Raw genomic sequence first — 5,747 nt, forward strand, 5'->3', positions numbered from 1 at the left:
CACAACCCTCCTCCTTAACCTGAGCTTAGGACCGGTGGAGTTGTTAACAACCGCAGTGGAGTTAAATGTAGCACTCCAATGTAAAAAAAAAATAAAAATCTTAGTGTACTTTTTCTAAACGCAACACTCTAATGTAACATTAAAAAAAAAAGAATGTGAGATTCTTTAAAGCATTCCAAAAGAAGTACAAATATTCATTTAGTAAGTTTTGAACAAATGTATAATTTCAAACTGTGAGTGTTACATTTGGAAAAAGTACACTAAAGAGTTTTTTTTAAGTGTTTTTGTGTGTTACATTGGATTATGTTACATTGGAGTATTATGTTTGATATTACACTAATTGGAGTGTCACGTTTACATTGGAGCGTTACGTTTGGTAAAAATACACCCGACAAGTTTTTTTTTAGCGTTACATTGTTACGCTTAAAAAAAATACACCAATGAGTTTTTAGTGTGTTAAATTAAAGTGTTACGTTATTAGAGTGTTACATTAGAGTGTTAGGGTTTTGTTCACAATGAGATTTGTTCTAGAATGAAAGAAAATCCAAAACTTCTATATTGCAAATTGACCAAGTTTGGGAAAAATACTCCAATGTAATACACCCGACAAGTTTACATTGGAGTGTCATGTTTACATTGGAGCGTTACGTTTGGGAAAAATACACCCGACAAGTTTTTTTTGAGTGTTACATTGTTACGTTTAAAAAAAAATACACCAATGAGTTTTTCAGTGTGTTAAATTGAAGCGTTACGTTATTAGAGTGTTACATTAGAGTGTTAGGGTTTTGTTCATAATGAGATTTGTTCTAGAATGAAGGAAAATCCAAAACTTCTATATTGCAAATTGACCAAGTATGTAATTTTATATTTTGAGAAACCCACTTTTATCCCTAAAAAATTAAACCCAAACATGTAAGTAATTACCTTTTTATGTAATTTTTACTTTAATAGGACTTTTGGGTTCATAAGAAAAAATGAAAGATTAAACAGTTCATAAGATCATATGTTGAGATTTATTGGTGCTTCACCCTTTTTATTTTCCAAATGAATATAAAAGAAAATTAAATAGTTAGAATTACTTTTAATTTTATGTTACTAATTCTTCTTCTAATTTAACTATTATTTTTAATATCAAAATGAGCATTTATTTTACTATTTTATAATTTAATATTGTTAGGTTTTTATTCTTGGCAATCCCGTTTGACAAAACTCATTTTAGTTGTACTTTTATTCGCTTTTTTATTTCAGTGATGCTATGGGTACTTATATGCGAATCCAACTCGAATTGCGCCTTGTTGAGAAGTTTCAAAAGATAATTCTTTCATGTTTGTCACTTCACTAACTATGTCGGGGATTGAGCTGCCCAGTCAGCTCGTGGGGGTCGAGGGGGCAACGCCCAGGCGGGTCGAGAGACAGCGCCCCCAAAGCAAAATGCAAAAATGCATTTGAAGTTGCTTGTCCGCTCGGGTGGCCATTTGTGCGCTCGAGCAGAGAATTTTTGGTTCCAGAAGTTTGATCGCCTACAAAAGTACAAGGAGTTGCATTTTTTCACTCGAGCGGAATTTCCTGCGCTTGAGCGTCAGTTCGCTCGAGCGGCCAATCTTGCGCTCGAGCGGAGATCGCGGAACAGATTGCTATAAATATGTGTTTCAGTCAGATTTTAGGGTTACGGCTTCCAGATCTTCTTCTGGGATATTAGAGTTTATATCCGGGGCTATGTTGCTTAGTTTATTTGATGTTTAATTGAGTATTCAACTCATGGTTTAAGAAGTATACATTAAAGGATTGCTTGTTTATTCAATACAAAAGAGAGTGTTGTTCTTCGGTGGATTCCGTGGAATTTGGGTTTGAAACTTTTGTGGATATTCCAAAGTGGCTCATCGTCATGATTCGACATCGGCGTTGTGGATTCAACGTTGGGCAAAACAATTCCGAGATGAAGACAGGGTTGGAAAAGGCACATAGGGGTCGGTTCAATTCAGGCATGGATTCGTTAGGTAATGGAGAGTACACTTGTGTAATTCCTTTATGTCTTTTTAGTGGATTATTTTGTGACTTTTACCCGTAATTTTTTTTTATCACAATTGGAGGCGTTCCAATTGTAATTTTTCCACGTTAAATCGTTGTATTAATTTGTCTTTGATTATTTGATTGGAATTGTTTTTCACTCGTTAAAATTGGTACATAATCACAAATTAATATCTATGAGATTTCTAGGTCTTTTAAATATGTATCAGATAAAATTGTTATATGATAATTACACTTGTATAATTCGATAAAATTGAAATTATTAAATACACAAATAATTTAACTAAAATTAATATATATATATATATACAAGTATTCAAATTATAACTTTATAGAACGATAGTGTTAATATTATGAAAATAAATAATTAAAATTATACTTTAATTTTAATTTTAAATTAAAATTAAAAATATTATTTTATAACACATATCGTACCATCAAATATTTTATTTTTTTGTAGAAACAGTACGTGTCAACTGCTAATTAGTATATATAAGAAGACTAAATGAGTACATTAATAAAAGACAATGAGATTAACCTGGCTTTGACCTCAAACTTATACCTCAATACTGATCGGTCAAAAGATGCATTTTATGCTAACATTAAATTAATTCAATGCGACTTTCAATACAATTTGCACATTATTTTCTCATCAACCAAGACCTACCGTTTTGTAACCTTTATGATTCTTGTCACGAGTATTTGATACATTTTTTAATAACAAGGAATCTCCAAAGACAGGTAAATTACATGTATTGATTAAATTTAACAGAGATCAATAAGAGTCGAAAGTAAAACGTGTGAATTTTACAGCTAACCTAGAGTTCATCTCCTTAATATGGACGACTTTACCATGACGTGGAAAAATTCTTTACTTCATGCTCCCAATTATTAAAGGCTTCAATTTTTAAAAAGCCTATATGGCCTTATTTAGTGCAATTTATTAGAACGGTTTATAGGATATTTTAAAATTAATTACATTAAGACCACTTTAACTATTAAAAAATATTGTCTTCTTCTCTTCATTCATAAATAAGTATATTTTGACCACATCAATTATATAAATCGTACAAATAGTCTTTTTGGATGGGAATAAAAGGAGGATAAAATTAATGTATTTTTTTATAGTTGTGGATATTAAAATGAACGAGTTTATGGTAAATCAGGTCTTTTAATTTATGAGACAAAAATAACTTAAACAAATTGATTATCTAGAAATAAAAAGAAGGGTGTTTCTAATTTCTATTGTCTTATAATTAATTTTTAATTAAAAAAAAGTTACACTAAACAGCCTATAGTTAAGATTCTCATATAATTTTTACATTTTTTTAGAAGGGGTCAGACCAAATGAGAAAAACAAGGTCCTTTACTAATGAAGATCTTTTTATTTTTTTTAATTTTTTTGAAAATTTATGTGTTATATTTAAGACTCTATCAACGTGTTGAAAATTGAACTAAACTGGCCAATTTGATCCGTCGACCGGTCTAAGGTCCGGACTGAATGTACCATCTTAACCGTTCTCATTTGAAAAGTGATCCCTTTAAGCTAAACCAGTGAAATTCACTATTAAACTGATAAACCGGACGAATCAGCGGTTTGCTATGTATGGACTCTAGACCTGTACAATTTCTGTATCTTCTCTGGAAAAGAAGGTCTCTTATCCAAAATGAACGGCGGGAAAAAGCCAATAGAAAGGAGGGTTTTTTTTTTTTTTTTTTTTTTTTTTTTTTTTTTTTTATATATATATATCAAAAAATTACAGTTATGTTCACTTTTACCATTACAATCCTCTTTATTGAGATTAAAAAGAAAAAAGAAAGCTAAGATGCTAAAATTCATGCAAACTCTCCAACTTCGTGCAATTTAAATTTTGAATCTTTTTAAATATATAAGATGTTATGGATTTTTATTTAATTTCAAAACATTTTAAAGTTACTAGATGATGATAGTTTGAATAATATTATCTTAGATCTTGATCTGAAAAATAGTAATTTTTTATGCTATTAATGGAGTAAAATTTGTTTTTAGAATTGAAAGCATTAAAAAAAATTAAATAGAAGAAAAAACACTGAAATTGATGAGGTGGTAATTCCAACGGAAGATAGGTCGGACTAATCTACGCTTCTAACGACTTTGCCAGTCTTGAAGCCCACAGGAGGTGCCTGCAAAAAAGTCCAAAGGGGGAGGTAATCCCCCGGCGAACCCTTCGACGATCGAATTAGAATTAGATTGACTGTATAGAGAGAGAAGAAAGGAACGAAGAACTGACCTCTAATGCGTCTTGGAAATTTCCTTATATCCTTTGTTCATCATTTCTTTGTCCATTCCTGTTACCCAAAAAGCAACCTAAGATGGGAGTGAATTAGGTTTCTACAAATTAAAATTAATAATACTCCAATAAAATTAACTACTAGTATAACAAATTATTAACAAGTACAATGATAAACTTAGCAGTAAATCATCAAGCAAAATAACAATGAAGTATAACTAACATACAAGATAAATCAAATGATTAACACATGAATATTAGATAGCTATAACAGTAGTAGGAAAGTAAAGAGATTAGGGAAGATGAGACAAACAGATTTATAGTGGTTCGACTTTAACCAATCCTACATCTACTCCTGAAGTTTCACTTGAAATTTTCCACTATCTTCTAGCATCACAGGGGTGCTAGCAAACTCACAAATATTGAGCAATCTTCCATAGATTTTACACAGACTTTACAAGCCCAAACCCTTACAAATCTTAGGTGATTCATAATCACTCTCAAGATTTTAAGAGCACAGTGTTTGCAACACTTTTACAAGATAAAATGGTATTTTTGCTTTAAAAAAAAAACTTATAATAAATATCTCTCCCAGATGGATATACAAAATGAAACTCTGATTTTTCTATAAATCTCACACAGGAAAGATAGGCTTAAAGCTATACGTCTCAGTGTAAAATTTTTGAAAGAGGATGTAAACAAAAATTGAAGAACATTTCTCACAGAATTTTTCAGAGAATAGATGTGAGTGATTATAAATCAAAGAATATTTTCTGATTTTTTGTCACTTGTTTACATTAGAGACTTTGGAATATATAATGAAACTTATAGCCGTTTATAACCGTTGTATTCATTTGAATTTATAGCCATTGTATTCATTTGAATTTATAGCCGTTGTACTCCATCATTACTAATTTGAATATCTTCCACTTGAACCTTTTGAACTGCTGTTGTGCTGGGTTGTTTGAACTTCTGTTTTGAGCTATTTGAACTCCTGATTTAATCAAATATTAAATACATTCTAACAACATTTAGGATAACGTTTAGGTGAAAAATAATTGGACAAAATAAATTTTGATTATATTTTTCTCTTTCAAATAAATTAAAACATAATTAAATAAATCATCAAAATAAATTTTGGATTTAAAACATAATTAAATAAATCATCAAAATAAATTTTGGATTCTATTTTTATTTTTCAAATAAATTAAAATATAATTAAATAAATCATCAAAATAAATTTTGCATTCTACTTTTCTCTTTCAAATAAATTAAAACATAATTAAATAAATCATCAAAATAAATAAGTCTAACAATCTCCCACTTTTTGATGATGGCACACAATGATGTTTTAATATGATTTGGGAGTAAGAAAAGCTCCCCCTCAAGTCATACTCCCTGAATTCATTTCTAAATACATAGATTAGCACATGTGTAATAAATAAGCTT

Source organism: Camellia sinensis, chromosome 6 (assembly GCF_055761805.1).
Source record: "Camellia sinensis isolate YWXY chromosome 6, ASM5576180v1, whole genome shotgun sequence".
In the NCBI taxonomy this organism is placed as follows: Eukaryota; Viridiplantae; Streptophyta; class Magnoliopsida; order Ericales; family Theaceae; genus Camellia; species Camellia sinensis.